This window comes from Crinia signifera, chromosome 3, assembly GCF_055691185.1.
Source record: "Crinia signifera chromosome 3, ASM5569118v1, whole genome shotgun sequence".
In the NCBI taxonomy this organism is placed as follows: domain Eukaryota; kingdom Metazoa; phylum Chordata; class Amphibia; order Anura; family Myobatrachidae; genus Crinia; species Crinia signifera.
The window spans coordinates 261,564,022-261,586,551 of NC_139219.1; positions in this window are offsets into that span (position 1 = coordinate 261,564,022).

The window sequence follows — 22,530 nt, forward strand, 5'->3', positions numbered from 1 at the left end:
GCCTCAGTTTTTGATGGGTTGATTTTATATCCCGATAACTCTCCAAAGTCTGCTATTTCCCGAAAAAGGTGAGGGAGGGAGTTAGCAGGGTCGGTGATTGTGAGCAGGACGTCATCAGCGTAAAGGGCAATTTTATGCTCCGTATCCCCTATTTTTATACCTTTTATATTGGGATTGGCTCTAATGCGCGCTGCCAGAGGCTCAATAGTTAGAGCAAAAATGAGAGGAGACAGGGGGCATCCCTGTCGAGTCCCATTAGTGATTAAAAACGGCGATGAAGCCACCCCATTGGCCAATACTCTTGCACGTGGCTTGTCATAGAGAGCTGAGATTCCATGTGAAAATCTACCAGAAATACCTATTGATTGGAGTGTGTGGAACATAAAAGGCCACTGAATCCGGTCAAAGGCCTTTTCAGCGTCCAAACTTAATACCAGAGCCGGGATTTTCTGTTCATGAATAACATGAATCAGATCAATGGTTCGACGTGTGTTATCGAATGCCTGTCGACCAGATACAAAGCCCACCTGATCAGGATGGATTAGGTCAGGGAGCAAGGAGCCCAGCCTATTAGCCAAGATCTTTGCATATATTTTGATGTCAACATTAAGCAAGGAAATGGGCCTATAACTTGAGACCAAGAGGGGATCTTTGTCAGGTTTTGGAATTACCACTATATTGGCCAATGAGGTCAAGGCGTCAAATGAATCACCATCGAGTAGACCATTAAAGAAGCTTTTCAGAAAGGGAGTCAGAATTGATGCAAATTTTTTATAGTATTGAGCGGAAAACCCGTCCGGGCCAGGCGTAGAGGAAGGTTTAAGCCCCCCAATTACTGAGCATATTTCCTCCTCTGAGATATCTGCATTCAGGTCAGACATTTTCTGTTCGTTAAGGGAAGGCAGTAGACCACTAGAAAAAAAGGCGGAAAGAGATGGGGGACTAGTAGAGTTATTTTGGGGACAGGGACTATTCAGATTATATAGTTTTTTGTAAAAATCATGGAATTCCGCAACTATTTGTATAGGGTCATATGTGATTCTATCCGAATTGTGGCCCTTAATCTTGGTTATCAAGCTAGACAATTTCTTCTGTCTAAGTTTACTAGCCAAAACCGAATCAGCTTTATCTGCTTTATCATAGTATTTTTGTTGGAGTTTCTTAAGAAGGTTAGCCGATCTGCGGGATAGAATTGTATTTAGTCTCCCTCTAAGGGAGTTAATTTGAGCGAGCACCAGGGAAGTAGGATTTAGCTTATGTTGTTTAAGAAGCGAAGAGATTTCTGTTTCTAAGTTTAAGATTTCTTTTTGCGCCTGTTTTCGCCGAAAAGCTGCCTTACTAATCAAATTACCTCTAATTGTAGCTTTGTGAGCTTCCCAGATTACACCTTTAGCAACCTCTACAGAATGGTTAAGTTCAAAGAATTCAGAAATCGCAGATTTTATATCTTGCAGAATAGTGGGATCTAACAATAAATTATCATCCAATCTCCAGGAACGAGACCTATGTTGGAGTGAAAGAGATTCTAACAGAATGTAAGGGGCTGCATGGTCCGTCCATGAAAAAGGGGAAATACCCGCCGACAACACCGAAGAGGCAATTGAGCGGGAAACAAATATCATGTCTATTCTCGAGTATATTTGATGGGGTGCAGAAAAATGAGTGAAGTCCTTGGCCGTCGAATTTTTGAGACGACACGAGTCCAGGACCGATAATTTGGCTAAACCCACGCTAAGATTATGTGATGTACGCAGAACGTCCGCAGAGTGTATTAGGGGACGCGCAGCTTTTTTATCTATACTAGGGTCTATCACAGAGTTAAAATCCCCGCCTATTATCAGGTGTCCTTGCGAGAATTTTTCTATTTGTTTAAATAACTTCGAATAGAAAGGGCATTGTTTGGTATTAGGGGCGTACATATTGACTAAAGTGATCTGATTTGAGCCAATTGAACCCACCAAGATAAGAAATCTGCCATCTGAGTCTGATATTTTTTTATCTAAAACGAAAGGGACATTTTTGGAAAATAAAATTGCTACTCCCCTTTTTTTACAAGGGCCCGAAGCAAAATATGTTTGGTGGAAATATTTGCTTTTTAATTGTGAGTGTTCACCCGTAAGGTGGGTCTCTTGCAACAGGATTATGTCTGCTCTTTCGCGTCTGCAAGCACTTAAGACCAAGGTGCGGCGCCTGGGTGAATTTAGCCCGTTAACATTTATAGATATTAATTTTAACCCCATGGCATAAACATATAGTCTGCTATGAAGATATCTCTAGTATAGTCTTTAAAGAATAGGATAGGCGACCAGTCGTGTTGAGTGGCGGGAAAGGACATTGAAAAGGGAAGAAGGAGGAAAGAAGTAGAAGAGGAGACAGAGGAGCAAAGTGGGAAATGGAGAGACCTAAGTAGGTCAAAACCCTGACAATAGTAGACCCTAAATAGGGGGCTACACATCTTAATTTTAATTAAAATCTAAAACAGAAGGAGGGATAGTAAGTATATATATATACCAAATATATACACTTTAATAGTGGAAGGGGGGGGGGACAGGGAGCGAGGGGTTCCCACCTGACTAAGCCAGGAGCCCTCGCGTTCACAGTAACCTATTATAAACTAAACCTATTATAACGAAGGTGAATTCATTTCAAGACAATAAATACTGAACCTAAAAAATTAATCAAGATAGTAATGTAAATAAGTAAAGATAATGCTCTATATGAGAGACAGTCAATCTCGTCAGGCGGGGACCAAATCATCCTTTCTGCTCCGTCGAGTGGACCACTGGGCCACAGGAGGGAGGGGACGTTGAGACCCTGAAGAGCTTTGGGAGGATGAGGTGGAGGGATCTGGTAAGATATTCAAATCCTCCAAAATCTTCTGTCCCTGCTCCACCGTTTTAGCCGTGCGATTAACGTTGTCCTTAAGGACCTGCAATTGAAACGGAAAGTTCCACCGATATCGAATATTATGTTGACGTAACACCTTGGTAATGGGCTGAAGTTCTCTCCTCTTTTGAATCGTGGATGGAGCAAGATCTTGGAAGATCAGAATGGAAATGTCCTTGAAAGAGATTGTCATCAGATCCCTTGATGCCGCCAATAATCTCTCCCTAGTGCGGTAATAATGCAATCTTATCACTATATCTCTGGGTGGCTGACCCGGGGATGGCTTAGCTCTTAGAGCACGATGGGCCCTGTCCATGAGGAAGTCAGCAGTAGGAAGATCCGGGAGCAGGTGTTTAAAGAGACCCTGGAGGAAAGATGGTATTTCAACTGGAAGGATGGTTTCAGGAACATTCCTGATTCTAAGATTGTTCCTCCTCGACCTGTTTTCCATATCTTCCTGTTTTTCCTTGAGGTCGTTAATTTCAGAGCGAAGGAGCGAAAGTTCTCTGTCCACAGTGCCCTGATATCTACAGAGTTCATCCGTCTTTGACTCCAGGGCATCTGTACGGGAGCCAAGAGCATTGAGCTCAAATTTGAAATCGTCCACAGCTTTTTTGAGTTCTTGCTGAAAGGTTGTTTTAATACCCTCAACCAGGGCATTAAGGACAGTATGAATAGTCGGGTCAATGACTATATCGGGGGAAGAATCTGAAGAAGGTGAACTATGCCTTTGTGTCTGTGACTCCCGCGATGAGTCTTTGTTCTTAGGGGTGACCATGGCAGAATTTGTTGCAGACAGAGATTTTTTTGCTTTATTTGGCATATCAGGATCAGTCTCAAGAGACATAAAATGGGATAGATGAATTCACACGGTACTGTAATACTTGCGAGGGCCCCTAGAAACAGTTTCTAGTCCATTATGGTGTGTTATTCAACCCAATAGACCTGGAAGTTTCTTTTAATTAATTGGTTAAGTGGTTAATTAATTGAGGCCGTTGTTAACAGGAGTGGAGACCAACTTTTGGATGGGGAAATTTCAGCCTCCTTAAGTAGTTATAGCTTATATAAAGCTGTCGATATTTTTCACAAATAGTCGATCTTCCAGTAAAATATCAATGTTAGACCACTAGATGGTGCTCTCAGCTTGGATATCCAGCTTGAGGTATAGCAAAGGTATTATTGTGCTGTTGTGAGTTATTACTAATCGCTATAAGGATATAGTCTTAATTTAGTTCAGTGTATGCTGCACGTAGGATCTTTTTTGTTTTAATCAGGGCTGTACCATTGGAGAGTGGGCTTAAGATGGCTGACAGTGATTTGGCCGTTATTTATGCTGCGACCTCTATTTTACACTGATATGTACTTTCCAGCGCGTCTTGCCTGGGAGAAGACTTTCTTTACACTTCACTATTGCGTTTGCCAGCTGATTGAGATGGGCGGAGAGTAGCCCAAATCTCTCCCCACCCACCCGGCGTATGATGCTATACCAGCAACGCCTCCTTACTATATTGGCGACGCCTCCTCCTGTTTGTCGTCAAGATGGCGCCGCCCGGAGCCTGCTCCGACCGGAGAGTGATGGCCGGACCCTCCTCCGTTATCGATCCCTAGCCTCTCTGCGCAGGTACCGCGCCGGGATCTGGTGATCGGGACCAGAAGAGCCCAGAAACTAACTGTGATGGTGGGAGGTGATGGCTCGATGGCGGCTGCCGGTTATGCGCAGGGCTCAGGCCGCAGCTCACCGCAAGCGCCTGTCAGCTCCTGCACCTCAGCGTCTCCACTCCAGTCCCCAGGCACCGGTAGATCGTCCAGCTAGCCGGTGAGGAATATCTTATTTTTACACACCGGCTGATTAGGCTGATTAGGGCAAAATGGGGGTGAAATTAGGGGGTTGGGTATGGGAGCAATGGAGAGACACGTCCTTCTCCAACTCCCAACCGTCTCCTGTCTATACAACCATTCTTAACCCTGCGAGGACATCGCTTAATCTTTGGGTAACAGAGATCCTATTGATGTAAATAGGTTATATTATATTAATTTAACTCCATCTTAAGGAGAGGTGTGACAATAAAACTATATGATCCAACTGCACCCGGTCTGGCGGTAAGTCCGCTTAAGTACAGAAATAGGGACATGCAGAATAAAGAATAAATATTGAAGGGACATATCCTTGACAATTTGATCTATAAAGGTCCTTTCCATCCCCACGCACCTCCATAGTGCGGACGTGTATAAAATCACTACTCAGCTGGGAGAAAAAATCAGAAAAATCACATATTATTGAGCAGCAGAAAACATTGCTCATATGAGAAAAATTAACACTGCCATATGATACAGTGCTCTCTCATTGAATATATAATTTAATAAACCCTGGTGGCAACATTACTGTTTGCTTAGCTGCAACATAATAACAGCAGCAAGCAGAAATTTATTATAAAGGCAATTTAAGCCAAGAAATATATAAATAACTGACACACATACGTTCATTCTTTTCTTCTCATTTTAATTCTTTCACATTTTTTCAATTCTTATCACATTGTTCTATCTTTTAAATATTTCACTCTGAGACAAGGTCATGCGGTCTCCATCTGATTAAGAGACTTTTTATAGGAACTATTAAAAGTTATATTTTATAATAAATATTTTGATTCTCAGTGCACCCTACAAGATACTTCTTTCTCTGTGGGTGTATAGGTTTAACTTTAAGTAGTGGGTAGCACCCCCCGGACAAGTTTAGTGGAAGATTGGATCTCCACTAAGTTTTTGAAAATAGCTGGGGGAGAAGAATCCAAACAAAAGATACTGGTGCGGGAATTCCTTCTTTTGTGTATTCTGGGTTATCTCCTGCGCCTATTCCTTCACGGACAACCTGCAGGTGCTATATTCTCCGTCATCTAATAACGTCCAAAACGGCTCTCCTGCGTCCTATCTAAATAATATATCAGTCTCTGAGCTTAGATATATCTATATATCTATCTCTTTTCATTTACCTGGAGGGTGATCTTATATGTAACTTTGTTACTGCAGCCAGGGATACTGTTTATAGTCACTCACAATTACTGCCGCTCCTCCCTTTCCTTTTTTTGGTATATTAGGGGCTGGCCCGGGTGGAGGATGTACTCACCACCCCTCAGCAGCTGTGGTAACACTCCCGACTCGTCCGCCCACTCTCCGCCTCCCAGAGGATGATGCGGCCTAGTCCGCTCCGCCCAGGGATGACGCAGCTATGGAGGGCTTCCCCGCCGGGTACTCAGTTACCTTTCCCACACACCGGACGCCGCCAGACAGTCTCTGATACTAGCCGCTTCTCTCACTCCTCTTCCACCCTCAGGTCAGCCGTATTTATTATACTGCTGTCCGCAATCCTTTATCTGTAGTGTGCTGCGCCACCATCCAGAGCTGGTCTCTCCCTTAACTCCCCTCCTCGCTCGCTCCCTCCAGAATCTTCTTTCCTCTCCCTATATATTATCTCCCTTGGGTCAACTGTCTCTGCAGCACTATCCACGCGCACCCCAACTTTATTAACCTCCTGCATACAACGCTCAACTACAGTCTCTTTCCCCCCTCTGCAGGGATAATGGTACAGTCCTCCACACTCGGTACTGGGGCATAGAACAGTCCATGTTGCCCTTATTAAGGGATATCCCTTAACATCTAACACATATCTAACACATAACAACTTGAGTTTACAACACACAAGGTGCAATATATATACATCTATACATGAAGGGTATTACATCCCTTTTCATTAACAGCAGGAGCCAGGACGGGACCGCAGACAAGACCAGCGGCGGACGCGGGAGGGGTAAGGAGTGGGGGGTTTGGGGTAAGGTGTGTGTGGGGGGTAACTGTACTTGGGGGGGGGGAGTGCTGCTAACAATTTTTTTTTGGGGGGGTTGCTGCCAACATTTTTGGCAGGGGGAGAAAAATTAATAGTTACGCCACTGCACACACTTGTATACTGTATGTCACACATCCTCTCATACAGACACAAACACATACTGTAGCATGACTAGAGAGGAACAATTCAGATATGATTCTACCTGAGCAGTAGCATGGTTGTTCCCACCAGATTTGCATCCCCAAACAAGGCCAAATGCCATCTTCCTGTCGTCGGATTCTCATAAGACTTGCATCCCATATAAGTTGCCACGACGGCGCCACAGCACCATTTATGGGATGAAAGCCTGCACTCCACTGTGCACTTTGCTATATATTTTTTTTTTAATGCTGGATCCCACTGTGCATATTGTGAATGCAGCCTGTACCAGAAGCGTAACTCCCAAAGGCAATAGAGTCATCTGCCTCCAGGCTCTAAGCTCTGGAGGGGCACCTGCATCTACAGCAGCACCTGTGTGCTTCAAAGTGAGATGACCACTGCTCTTTGATCTGAACTCTGCTGTAGGGGACAGGACGGCTCCTGGCTGGTATTGCTGAAGGAAGCTACCGCTGCTGCTGGACTGTGACTTGGGACCCACCGGACTGCTGAATCTTGTAAATGTCTGAGTCTGACCCACCTGCCATTGTCAAACAGTGACTGCCATGTCACTGCAGGCTCTGTTCCCCGTATATTGTTTGAGATCTATAGAACTGTAAGTTTTTTTTCTTATGTTAGTCTACCCAACTGTGCATACTGTGATGGTTGGCCATACCCCACTGTGCATACATTACTGCAGGGGTGTCCAAACTTTTTGCGACGTGGACCAGATTTGGTGGAAGTGTAAATGTGTGGGGGCCGACCATTCAGCCTGACATTCTTTGAATCATTAATCACATCAGAATGGTCCCCCACTCTGCCCCCATTCACTCTATGTCCACCAGCCTCCCCCTTCACAGTATTTCCCCCAGCCTGCCCCTCTTTCACTGTATGTCCCCCATTCACTGTATGTTCCCCACTCTGCACCCATTCACTCTGTCCCTTCAGCCTGCCCCCCTTCTCTTAATGTCAATCAGTGCCTCCATTCATTGTATGTCCCCAAGCCTGACCCTCCTTCACTGTATGATCCCCATTCACTATGTACCCCACTCTGCCCCCATTCACTATATGTCCCCCAGCCTGCCCCTGCTCCCCCTTCTCTGAATGGCAATCACTGCCTCCATTCACTGTATGTCCCCTACTCTGCCCCCTCCCTTTCCCAGGCCCTTGTGTGAGCCAGAGGAAGGAGAGGCAAAGCAGACACTGCAAGGACAGGAGATGCTTGGGCTCCCACTGCTGCCCTCCTCCGCTCTGCATGTTACGGGAGCAAGCTTCCCCCTTGCTGCCCCCCTCCCCAAACACTGTGGTCACTGTGATTGTGGAGTAGGGTGATATACGATTACAGCAGCGGTAGGATGCCAAACACATCTGACTGTGGCGGCCGGCACCTCCTCACTGCAGCAGACAGCAAGGTAAAGGCGCGCTCACCGGGGCCCCACCTTTAGCGTCCTGTGCTGTGCTTCCCACATCTGATGCTCTGCCCGCTTCCAGCTGGAGGCTGCGGGCCTCTTAAAATGACAGCACGTGCTGCAATTGGGCCTGACTTTGGACATGCCTGCATTACTGTAACTGCGGACCACACCCCACTGTTTATGAATGATAATGTGACTGCTGGCTATAACCTCACTTTGTATTGTATACTGCACTGTGACTGCAGGCTGTACCCCCACTGTGTATACGGTACGAAGACTGCTGGCCATAATCTTACTGTGTATACGGTACTGAGACTGCTGCCCACAACCTCACTTGTATTGTATACTGTACTGTTGCTGCTGGCTGTATCCCCACTGTGTATACAGCACTGAGACTGCTGGCCATAATCCCACTGTGTATACAGTACTGAGACTGCTGGCCATAATCCCACTGTGTATACGGTACTGAGACTGCTGGCCATAATCCCACTGTGTATACGGTACTGAGACTGCTGGCCACAACCTCACTTGTATTGTATACTGTACTGTGACTGCTGGCTGTATCCCCACTGTGTATACAGCACTGAGACTGCTGGCCATAATCCCACTGTGTATACAGTACTGAGACTGCTGGCCATAATCCCACTGTGTTTACAGTACGAAGACTGCTGGCCATAATCCCACTGTGTATATGGTACTGAGACTGCTGGCCATAATCCCACTGTGTATATGGTACGAAGACTGCTGGCCATAATCCCACTGTGTATACGGTACTGAGACTGCTGTCCACAACCTCACTTGTATTGTATACTGTACAGTGACTGCTGGCTGTATCCCCACTGTGTATACAGTACTGAGACTGCTGGCCATAATCCCATTGTGTATACGGTACTGAGACTGCTGGCCATAATCCCACTGTGTATACAGTACTGAGACTGCTGTCCATAATCCCACTGTGTATACGGTACTGAGACTGCTGTCCATAATCCCACTGTGTATACGGTACTGAGACTGCTGTCCATAAACTCACTTGTACTGTATACTGTACCGTCATTGCTGGTTGTATCCCCACTGTGTATACGGTACTGAGACTGCTGTCCACAACCTCACTTGTATTGTATACTGTACTGTGACTGCTGGCTGTATCCCCACTGTGTATACGGTACTGAGACTGCTGTCCACAACCTCACTTGTATTGTATACTGTACTATGACTGCTGGCTGTATCCCCACTGTGTATACAGCACTGAGGCTGCTGTCCATAATCCTACTGTGTATACAGTACTGAGACTGCTGGTCATAATCCCACTGTGTATCAGTACTGAGACTGCTGGCCATAATCCCACTGTATATACAGTACTGAGACTGCTGGCCATAATCCCACTTTATATACAGTACTGAGACTGCTGGCCATAATCCCACTGTGTATACAGTACTGAGACTGCTGGCCATAATCCCACTGTGTATACGGTACTGAGACTGCTGGCCATAATCCCACTGTGTATACAGCACTGAGACTGCTGGCCATAATCCCACTGTGTATACGGTACTGAAACTGCTGGCCATAATCCCACTGTATATATACAGTACTGAGACTGCTGGCCATCAAAAACAGGTATTTTAACTTTTTATTTGTAGAAATATAACTTTTTCATTTTTATTGAATTTAATTATCAATGCCCTTTCACTATCTAGGACATAACAGAAACACGACTGTAGTTTTATTCTAGAGAACCCATACACATGTAATAAATGCATCCTTTCATCTTTGAATTAAGCTATTTTTAATTCTATGTGTGATTTAATGTGTTAATTTAAAGACAGAATGTGTGAGGTCTGAAAAACTGCCAAGGTCATTAAGGCTATCAAAACCACAGGATTTAAAACCATAATATCATTCAGCGTAATGGAACATTCACCCTTCCTCAGTATAGCATGCCATGTTTCCCTGGTATGCAGAAATTCTTTACTTTATGTTCCAGCCCAGATGAGTATGGTACAGTACTCTGTGAAAACAGGAATGTTCTGGCATATTATTAACATAACTTACAAGTCTCTAAGAGACTTTTTAAGTACACTGTACACAATTTATTGCAGTTGGTGAGAGTCTGCCATTAATATTCTTCAGGGAGCAGTTTATAACAGGCTATGATTATGCTTCCCTTGAGGGCCCAAAGGTGCCTCATATAACTTTAAGGTCACAAGTATGTTTAGTAAAAACATATTAAACATGTACGTAATGTAAAATACATTGTAGGTGATGGGGATACTTGTATAGGATAGAGTAAAAATACTTGAAGAAAATAATGACTGTCAAATAATGGCTAGAAATCCAAATGAAAGCAATTATATCAACTGTCCATGTAATCAAACATCCTGGCTGTCTGGGACAGTGGAATGAGCCATAAGCAAATTATTTTATAACCATTCTACTTTCCCATAAATTTTCCTCTCAATGCCCTACAGTCCAACCAGCAAAACTGATCATTTGGGGGACCGTTACTGTGCATCATAAGTGTAAAGCTGCCCATACACGCTGCTATGCGTGCTGTCCCGATGTGTGCTTTAAGGTGCGCGCTCCCGCGGCACCTCATCGCACAGTACAAAAAGTATGTGCTTGCACATACTTTTTGTACTTAGGTTTCATCACATTGCATCGCATTGCATGCACAACGCATGCACAGCAATGCAATGCAATGTGATCCCTGCTAGTACAGCACGGAAAGCACGCCCTCATAGCAGCGTGTATGGGCTGCTTAAGTATTAATCCTGACTCACAGCACAGCAGCCACTGCCCGGGTGTCCCAGAGTGCCCAGGCTCATCAGCAGATCGAAAATAGTTGAACAATGACCTTGGTGTCCCCCTTTTAAAAGTAGCGCCCAAAGCTAGGCTTTGGCAGGCTATACTAGTCTCGCCGCATACCTAAGACCAGTGGCGGCTCCTGCTATTGGACTGTAGAACTGCAGTAAAAATCAGGAGGTTTCCAGTGTAAAACAGACAGCCAGCATCAGAGCTCTGGTGTGTGCACGCATTTGCAGGTGCATGCGTGCATTTGAGCTAGAGGGGGGTGCGCATTCTACCAGTGGGGGGGGGGTTGCAGGATCTACCTCTGGAGCTCTCTGCTGGCTGTCTGTGTCTCTCCCAGTGATCATGTGTCACATGATCACATGTCTTTCCTGTCAGGCTCCATGTGTGACCCCCTCTCATAGTTCAGCAATGATGTAGTAGCTTCCTATTGTAAGCTGCTACTGTCCATCAACCAGAGGACTGAAACTCCTCCCCCACTTGGGCTGCCATTTCATGGAGCAATGACAGCAATAGCTTTCCAGCAGGAAGCCATTATGTGCACATCACCAGAGATACCGTGCTTCCATGGGCTGTTGCCTGTGCAGCCCAGCAGAGGAAAATCCTCTGCAGTGAGCATGCCCAGACTTCAGTGTGATGCAGCTAATGGAAGGTATGCATAGCACCAGAGAGGTGCATGAAAGTTTTTTATTGTTATAATATTTGAGCCTCTGTGAATACTATTTATTTAAACTATTATTTATGTGTAGATCTTTAACAGGAGTATACATTTCTGTAGTTTAATTAATATTAAAGTTATTCAAAGTGTGTATTTTGCTCTATGCCTGTGTTTGTGTGCATATGGGTACATCATTTGTTTACAGTATATGCACAAAATCACTGGTACAAGGCAATCACAATCAAGGTTACTTTATTCCATAGTTTAAGGTGATTTAAAGTAGATTATCTGTATGTTGTGTTCCATTTGGAATAAGCAGTACCCAGGCAATTGCAGCCCCCCTTAAGTCTAAAGACAGGAGCAGCCACTGCCTAAGACCCCAGTGTATGGTCCCATGGTCATTGAATTTGAAATGTAGAATTTCTTGGCCCATCTTGTCTGCATCTTTAAGTAGCTTACATAGAAACATAGAAACATAGAATTTGACGGCAGATAAGAACCATTTGGCCCATCTAGTCTGCCCCTTTTTTTATCCTTCAGGTAATCTCAACCCTTTTTGATCCTTATTTCTTTGTAAGGATATTTATATGCCTATCCCAAGCATGTTTACATTGTTCTACTGTATTTGCCTCTACCACCTCTGATGGGTGGCTATTCCACTTATCCACTACCCTTTCTGTGAAGTCATTTTTTCAACATTTGCCCTGAACCTACAGCAGTTGCTAATCTCTATCTAGAAATCAAATCAGTGCTTCAAGCAAACAGCATGTGGAGACTTCTTTTTTAATCTGTACTTTATGTGGTGCAAAATGATCAATGATTTATGATTAGAGTGCGTGATATTCAACTACCATATTGTGAAACCAGCCCCAATCCCGGCAGTATGGCTTCAATTCCTTAGGTTTATCAGACCCATTAAATTAAATCAAGTGGGCATAAAACCGAGAGAAGATGTGGAACAAGTGGCAGCCACTGTCTGCGTTGGCATTGTGGTACATGTGCCAGCAAGTAAATGGCTGTCAGTGGCTGCAATTGCAATCATTGACGTTGTGAATCAACAGCATGTCCTGGCTACCAGCGCCCACTGGGACATGTGCTATTTCCAACAGAGCTAATAGAAGAAGAAAAAAACAAGCATTTTATTACAATAAAGGCATCACTAGCCCTTACCATACTCAGTGGTGTGGCAAGGTGCCACGGTGCATGGAGCAAGGGCATTTTTCGCACCCCCCCGTGTCTGCTCCTTACCCCCATGCTCCCAGTGCCTGATGCCTAATCTGAGTCCCCTGTGTCTGCTCCCTACCCTGTGTCCCCTGTGCCTGCTCCTTACCTTATGCCCCCTGTGCCTGCTACTTACCCTGTGCCTGATGCCTATGCTGTGTCCCCTGTGCCTGCTCCTTACCATGTGCCCCCTGTGTCTGATGTCTACCCTGTGCCCCATGTGCTTGCTCCTTACCCTGTGCCCCCTGTGCCTGATGCCTACCCTGTGCCCACTGTGCCTGCTGCTTACAACCCCTGTTGTCCCGTCCCCCCATGCCTGCTCCTTTCTCCATGCCTCCCCCCCCCGTGCCTGCTCCTTACCCTGTGCTCCAGGGATACAGCCAGCGGGCCATGCAGAGGAGCCGATCCAGCGGCAGAGGTAGTGCGGGAGCCGGGAGGAGAACCAGCGGAGGGGAAAGGACGATACCAGCAGCACACATCGTCCATAGTAGCACTGCGTCTCCTCACCCCACAGTTTTTTGTGAACTCTGAACCGGCAGGCCCTGCACATCACTCGGCACAGTGGGATGCCGGGAGCGGGCGGGGGAACAGGCAGCCGGGAGTGGTCAGGGGGAGCGTGCAGGTCTGGCGATGTAGGGCTGGAGCGCGAGCTGGCGGTGCAGGCACGGCTTCGGCGCCCTCTGATCTTCCGGCACCTGGAGCTCGTGCTTGGCCGGCTCCGCCCTCGCTACGCCCCTGACCATACTTATTAAGCTTCTAAATCTTCTTCCTAAGGTTTTCCATAGGGACTTTTCATTCACAGTGTAATCCAAATAGCTATACAAAAAAAAAACATTAAGCAAAACAGAAATAAACTGAGTCAGACAGACTGTTAATCAGATTAAGAAAGTAATAGATTAATGTAGTCATGATCACTCTCAGAAATATGAGTTATGTAGGAGAATATGGCTTTCGGCAATGCCCTGGGTGTAAGCAAACAAGTGCTTAGTGTATGTTATGTGTGCTTTAGAGGCCTGGTTTATGTCACCGCACTTGGATTGTTTATTCAGAGGTGCCTGGTAGACTAATACGGAAACATTTTTGGCATAAGAAGCTGTCATATCAATGTGAAATATTACATCTGAAAGAAACATGAGATTTTTAGTGCAAATAACAAACTGTTAATATCCATATACTGAGACAAAGTCACCCCATTCAGATGGTCACAGATGACTCCTCTTTGGCCTTCAAATCAACGTCTTTTTATCAAATGTTTCATAGAAGTTTACACAAAAAAAGAAAAAGAAAAAAAGGACAACATACAGTAATCACTTAATCTGGAGCCGGCAGGTGGTAGATGAGCAGAAACATGGTTAGACCTCAAATCCTCTGCACAGTAATGGTAGACAGGGGTATTATTTTTAGGGTCTGATTCAGTCGCTATAACTGGGCTGTGAATTCTCAGCCCGAGCGATTATCGAATGACTGTGAATGCACATGGTACATAGTGCGCATGCGCAGGGTACCCCTGCAAACTAAGCCAGCGATGGCTTGCCATCACTGGCTGTTCGCAAGATGATTGACAGCCAGCGGACGTTTGTGGGCGCAACACCAACATTTCTGGGAGTGCCCTGGAAAATGCAGACGGCACTCGGCCGTTGGGAGGGAGGGCCACTGACATCAGCAGTGGCCTCTACATCCCCATGGGCATTGCAGCACCGAATAAGTCTAGACTTACTCAGTAACTGCAAACTGGGGGAAATCCATTAGATGGGAAGTGATTACTAATGGATTTCCCCCCTCTGTGTACCACTGAGAACACATTCGTGGCCTTGCACAGGAACTGGGGGGAGACTCTGGCGGAGCTGAGCTTACCTGATCAATGGGCTGTGAAGATTCACAGACCAGTGATCAGGTCTAAATCAGGACCATAGACAGGTACTAGATAGAAAATTGAGCTTCCCTTATAGACATACAGTATGCATACTAAAGTACAGCTTTGGACAAGTGTATGACAGATGCTAAATCAATCCACTTAATCAGACAACATTAATTACTCAACTTCAATTCTGTCATCACAAATGCATGTAATAGACACTACAATGGAGATGAAATTGTTTATTACTTCATAAAAAAAAAAAAAACACATACACTTCTATATTCAAATACATCAAAAGTTGAAGAGCATTTGAAACCTCAGAAATAACCAGAGATGGATTAACATTGTTTTGCAGATAACGTGGAAACTTGCGCTAGTGCACCCACACCACCCACACCTCCCTTCTCCCCTGCAGCTCCTAGAGGCTGCATTAGCTGCAGACCTAGAAGCATATTAGAACTGTCAAAAAGAATTCTCACTGGAAGCCCTATCTGCCAATCACATTCCAGCATGTGCATAGGGAGCAAACTGATGGTGGCAGATTTTTAGAAGGGGGTGGCAGCCCCTTGGTAAACTCCTCCACTAGTTATAACCTCACAACTTCATAAACAATGTGATTTTTAATAAATACACCCCTGATCTTGTAGCCAATGTAATATTGCTTATTGACAAAAAAAAAAGGTGGGCACTTGAGTACTGATTGATATGTTTTAATTTCTGAACATAATATAGTACTTTTATAAAACTGTATTTCCAATAGTCTGCAATCAAAGACTGGCTGTCCAATTCTAAATAGGTTTTATTTTTCTAGTATAAAGAAAACTATTTCTATTTCTTTTCTTTTTTTTTTACTAGCGCACAGTTTACTTTTTAAAATATTGCTAAGAAAAATAAGCAAAAGCAGTTACCTCAAATAAAGTGTAGACCCTGGAGCTTTTTCCTTTTGTTGTCAAAATTCATTAGTGTTATAATGCATGTCCTGCTAGTTCACCTTAACAACTGCTCTTAATATAAACATGGTAATGACAGATACATGTAGTCAGGTAACGCTGGAACAGGTGTAGCTAAGAGGGCTTTCCAGGTGATGATTGACGAAATCCAAAGGAACTACACTGAACACATTTGAATTGACAGGTTAATTCAAATGCATTTAATGTTATATTATATGTAAACACCTTGGTTTGAAAGACTTTGAAGGAAGACTTCCATACTGTATGTCTCGTTTCAGTCTTCAGTTATAAAAAAAAAAGGTTATTTATTATCAGAGATGTGTGAGGATCCCATTTTTTGGTATTGATGTTCCTTCTGGACCTCATTAAAAATGGTCCATGTCGGATTCGGCATGAAAAGCCGGCGGTCGGGATCCCGGCGTTCAAAATCCCGACGCCGGAATCCCGAACGCCGAAATCCCGACAAGGGGGGGACGTGGATCGCCCCCCCCCAATGCGGGCTCGCTGCGCTCGCCACACAGCGGGCCCGGTGCCTCGCTACGCTCGGCACACTAATTTTTTCTTCCTCCGAGGGTGTCGTGGACACCCACGGGGGGAGAAAGTGTCGGGATTTCGGCATTCGGCATTTCGGCGTTCGGGATTCTGGCGTCGGGATTTTGAACGCCGGGAATCCGACAGCCAGGATTTCAACTGCATCCCTCCATGTCATCTCAAGTTTATTTTAGTTCCTGCTTTGCTGTTAATATTTCTAGTGTTTTTTTATAGTCCTTTACAATCCATTCTATAAATTGGCACCTCAAAATGGTCATTATTTTCATTTGCGTTAATATTGTTCTAAGGCTTCAGGGTACTGGCTGTCTAGCTGGGAGTAGATTAACATTCCAGGATACGGCCGATCCCGGATATGAATCGATACAACCAGCATCAGCCATATTCTGGGGAAAATACGTATCGTAAATAGGGCAAATTTACTAATCTGCCATATTCACCTGATTCATGTTTTCCATTATCGTTGTGGTCCTATCCATTCATATTTGTATCGTATTCGCATTTGTGGCCATATTTATGTCTGTCAAATATGTACGAAGCGGCAGCATTGCACAGATCAGTCAGATCTGTGCAATGCTGCCCTGTGTAAAAAAATAAATGAATAATTTAAAAAAAATGGTTTGGGGTCTCCCCCCCCCCCCCCCCATGACTATAATTAGCCCCTGACTCAAAGAGCTGGTCCTAGTTTTAGAAATTCAGGGGCCAAAGAGTTTGGGGGTCCCCATGATTTCTAAAACCAGCACTAGGCTCAATTTTCCCCACAGTAGTTTAATATCAGATTCAAAATCTATATAAGTAAATAGAAGCAAGGTCCTTGTGTGCCAAACAATTGTAGCAGAATTAGAAGCCAGTTAATTTGTAAAAAGTAGATGATGATGTTGAGAAGACAGTAAATAGAAGCCTCGTTGGTCTCTCAGGATGCTATGGCAGTGAGAAGAGTACTGCATCCATAATAGAACATGCGGGGGATGTGCAATTTAATCACACATACTGGAACTCAATTTATTAAAAGCTTTGAAGTAGCATGTATCCAATTGATTCTATAAAAATGTTAGTTAGAAAAGATTTGTGGTCCACTTCTCCACTCTTTTCACTGTGTCGTACATCAACGCCTTAAATTGTTTAAAAGAATACAGTGTAATAACCAATGGCCCCTATACATTACAGACAAATTGGGGCAATGTCCCGATATCCTGATGGCAGGTATTCCCTACTTGAAATATGAGCAGAACCAACAAAATATCAAATGTATGACTATGGCACATGTTTAAATCCCCTGCAGGATTTGCAAGAGCATAAGAAGTAGGAGGAATCAGGAGTAGTAAGGGGAAAAGTCTACAGTATGTCAGGTAGGGTTACCACCACCCGTTTTTTTAGTCTTACATTCATTTAAGTTTCAGGTACGTTATTGTCCAGGGAAACAGAACCTCAATGTGGATGCCCTTTCCAGGAAGCTTGTAGGTCCCGATCCTCCAAGAAACCCTATGATGAAGCTAGGGGAAGAGGAAGAAGGCGGCGTCGGGGGGGGGTAAGGGGTGACCTCTGGAAAGTGGTGGAGGGCTGTGTACCCAGGCGGCTGACACAAGTAGAAGTGGGTGAGGCAGAGAGTTCACCTGAAAATTTCTTAGCTTCACCAGGGTAGTTGAAGCTAAGGGGGGAGTAGTGTAGCAGGGAGAGCATATTTCCACAGGAGGGTAATGTGGGAGAACCAGTCCCGGGTTTAGAGCAGCAGAAAATTTTGATTTCGTGTAGGTTTCCTAAACTGATATGATCAAGCACCTGTGGCTTCCTATTATATGTGTATCCGGGCAGGAGGTCATTGCTCCCAATGCTGAAAAGCAGCTGGTTGAAAGGCCGGAAATGTAATGTTAGGTGCTATGGAGTGTACCGTATCTGTGAATCTTGTGGGAAACCCTATGATACTGTAACCCACTTGCCAACCTGTGATCCTGTTATGCTGCTTACCTGCACAAATAAAGACCCAGTCTACATCGCTATCCAGTGTACAGTATGTATCACTATATATATATATATATATAATATATATATAGAAATTAATGGAGGAGGCCCACACAATGAGCAAGTATATTTCAACACTTTACTAAAAAGTAAAGGCTTACATACATATAAGTTTTAAAAGATGCACATCATCACTTCACCAGTGTAGGTACAGCGGTGACCGGCTTCCATATGGGGCAGATCTCGATCCACTGTTCAACAGCTTCCATCACCAAGCAGCAGCACGATTTCCCCATGGCTTTTACAGACAGGACTGGCTAGGCTTCCAGCCTCACTGCTAGCACGCCATCAACGCAATTCGTCACATCAGGACTTCGTCGCCTCCTGACTAAGGGCCTTATTCTGGTTGGTGCGGTTCTGTCCGCGTGCGGTCGGTCCGCCGATGTTTAGTGTTTGCGCATGTGCAGAGGCGTATCTGCGCATGTGCGAACAGGACGTACGTCCAAATACCGCATGAATTGTGTAAACTATGAACAGGGGGAGGAGAGGGGCGTGAAGGGCTGTTTGGGCTCATTACCATATGTGTACGCCCCGCGTTTCATGGGCATTCCCATGAAAACGCTGGGCGTATGTATGGTAATGCGGCCGTGACGCACGTGTAGAGGGCGGACATATGACACAGCCGGATGTCAGCTGCCCGCCCAGATCCCTGCTTTTGCACGGAGAAATGCCTGAGTGGTCTGAGCTCGCGGGAGCTGCCTGACCACTCGGTCCGGCATTCGATGGTCTGCGACCATCGAATGATGGGGGAGGTTCCCAGAGATGGAGTAGGTGTATACATGAGAAATCCACTCGTGCTCCGTGCGGTCAGCGGCTTACCGCATTCGGACGCAGTGAGTGATCCGTACGGAAGGCGGGGCTCAGGACGCTTACTAAAAAGTAAAGGCTTACATACATATAAGTTTTAAAAGATGCACATCATCACTTCACCAGTGTAGGTACAGCGGTGACCGGCTTCCATATGGGGCAGATCTCGATCCACTGTTCAACAGCTTCCATCACCAAGCAGCAGCACGATTTCCCCATGGCTTTTACAGACAGGACTGGCTAGGCTTCCAGCCTCACTGCTAGCACGCCATCAACGCAATTCGTCACATCAGGACTTCGTCGCCTCCTGACTAAGGGCCTTATTCTGGTTGGTGCGGTTCTGTCCGCGTGCGGTCGGTCCGCCGATGTTTAGTGTTTGCGCATGTGCAGAGGCGTATCTGCGCATGTGCGAACAGGACGTACGTCCAAATACCGCATGAATTGTGTAAACTATGAACAGGGGGAGGAGAGGGGCGTGAAGGGCTGTTTGGGCTCATTACCATATGTGTACGCCCCGCGTTTCATGGGCATTCCCATGAAAACGCTGGGCGTATGTATGGTAATGCGGCCGTGACGCACGTGTAGAGGGCGGACATATGACACAGCCGGATGTCAGCTGCCCGCCCAGATCCCTGCTTTTGCACGGAGAAATGCCTGAGTGGTCTGAGCTCGCGGGAGCTGCCTGACCACTCGGTCCGGCATTCGATGGTCTGCGACCATCGAATGATGGGGGAGGTTCCCAGAGATGGAGTAGGTGTATACATGAGAAATCCACTCGTGCTCCGTGCGGTCAGCGGCTTACCGCATTCGGACGCAGTGAGTGATCCGTACGGAAGGCGGGGCTCAGGACGCTCGGTCCTGGCCGCATATTCGGAAAAGACCGCACCAACCAGAATAAGGCCCTAAGTCCTTACGTGACGAAACGCGTTGACGGCGTGCTAGCGGTGACGCTGGAAGCCTAGCCAGTCCTGTCTGTGAAAGCCATGGGGAAATCATGCTGCTGCTTGGCGGCTGCACCAGGGTACTGTTATTCTGTCCCCGCCGGCTGCACGTAGAGAATGGCGTCTGACATCAGATTCGGAACTCTGTGCAATGCTGACGGCGGGTGAGGAATGTCAGCCCTGACGGAACTAATCACATACAGGTGAGTATGTGGATGTATGTTATAGACCCCCCACCTAACAGTTAGTGTAATCAGGCATTTTTCCCTTTTAGGAAAGGTGCTAGTCGCACTGAACGGACTGTCAAGGGACGCATTGGCTATGGAGCCCTTTCAGTAAAGTATACTGGTTTGCTGCCTGAGTGTGTGGACTTGGAAGTCCTTATAACTGTTTTGCCACTGTTATGTGAGATGGCCCATAAAGCTGAATTTTTTCTAGATTTCAATTTGATACTGGTGCTGGTTCTTCCAATTTGATGGTTTCTTCATTTCTGGATGTGGAGTTATAAATTTATGACCACGCACGGACACCGGATATATTGGAAGTGTTGTGTGGCTACTGTGGATTATATATATATATATATATATATATATATATATATATATATAAACACCAATGCCCTCACATACAAATACATTTTATTTATTATTAAAACTATTTATTTAGCACGCATATTCCACAATGCTTTATAGAGAATATTTGAACATTCACATCAGTCCCTGCCCCAGTGGGGCTTACCATCTATATTCCCTACCACATGTACACGCATGTGGTAGGGAATTCATTTTTGTTGGGAGACAATTAACCTACCAGTATACTTTTGGGATTGTGGTAGAAAACCAGAGTACTCACAAGCACGGGGATAATATGCAAACTCCGCACAGTTAGGGCCATGGTGGGAATTGAATGCATGTCCTCAGTGCTGTGAGGCAGTAACGCTAACCATTACACCGTCTGTGCTGCCCTAAATACGTGTGTCTGTATGGGCATGCGTGTGTTTGTTGTGTGTATTAAAGTTACAGCCTCATGAAATCTCTGTCAGCTTTGCAATGCTTTTAAAAATGCTAGAAAAAAAATTGTAAGAATAGAATTTGTTTCAGTACCACCTTAGATCTTTCATTCACTCTATGTACTAAGCTTGTTTATATATTGAATTATTTATTTAATTTTATTAATATAAGACCAACATATTTATTACACAGTGCTTCATGGAGAATGTTTAATCAGTCTCTTCCCCAGTGAGCTTACAGGTGAAGGGTCTTATTTATTATTTATCGGTTTTCTTATCGAGAAATAATGAATGAATTTGCAAACGAACAGCTGATATTTCTTAGCTATCTATCATACTTTGCTTGTGGGACAGCACATGTGAAAAGAGGCTAATCTGTTGAAGCACAGCACTTACTTACCCCTTGAGAAAGACTTCACTTCCTTGATGACCTGGTGAAGTTAATGTCCATGTGTGCAGTCCAGAGGCCAGATTTGAATTCCATGTTCCCTATCTGTTGATACATGTCCCATAGGCCAGTGAATAGTGAATGGTGTGTACAGGGCTGGCAAAAGAAATATTGGGGCCTGACGCACTGATATCTCTGGGGGCCCCAATTGACCCCATGTACCAACACATTCCTTCCCACATGTCACAATATATAGACCACCAACCTTTGGAATTTACCAAAAAGCCAAGAAAAAAGGACAGCTTCTATCACTAAAGAGCACTAGTAGTGGTAGATTATATGCATGTTCATGATAAGTCCTAAGCAAAAGAGGTTATGTACCATAGTTCTGTTACTATACATACATTTCAACCCGATTTTACAGGGACTGCTCTGCTGTCAACATGAATCTGTTGAGAGGTACTGTATGCACAGTGCTATAGGTAACTTTGAGTCAAAATCTCATATGAAAATCATACCTCCCAACATGACCCTCTCTAGGAGGGATAGAATGCTCTATGACTGGACTTCCCTTGTAATCTATGATTGGCATCACCTGTGTTAAAACACTTTTCAATTAACCTGTTCAAAACAGGTGATGGCAATCATAGATTAAGAGGGAAGTCCAGGAGCAGAGCATTGTGTCCCTCCTGGAGAGGGTCATGTTGGGAGGTATGGAAAATGTCGGCGTGCAGCTACAGATTTAATTTATTCTGATAATTTTACAATTTACATACCGTATAGGTGCTGGTGGGGCACAGAATGATCCTGCAATTATATTTCACAAGGAATTTTTTTGTTTTTTTGTAACCGACTTTTGAAATGTATTATTGTACTGTGAGTTTAGTAAATGTTTGTGAGACAATGCTGAATGCTATTTGGAAAATGAGCCGTGTAAAGTACACATCCTTTAAATGGTGTTTTTGTGCTTTTGTTGTCTTGAGGGTTTGGCAAGGTAAAAGTAATGAAAGATATGAGAATGAAGCTTAAGACTACATTGAACTTAATGCACTTG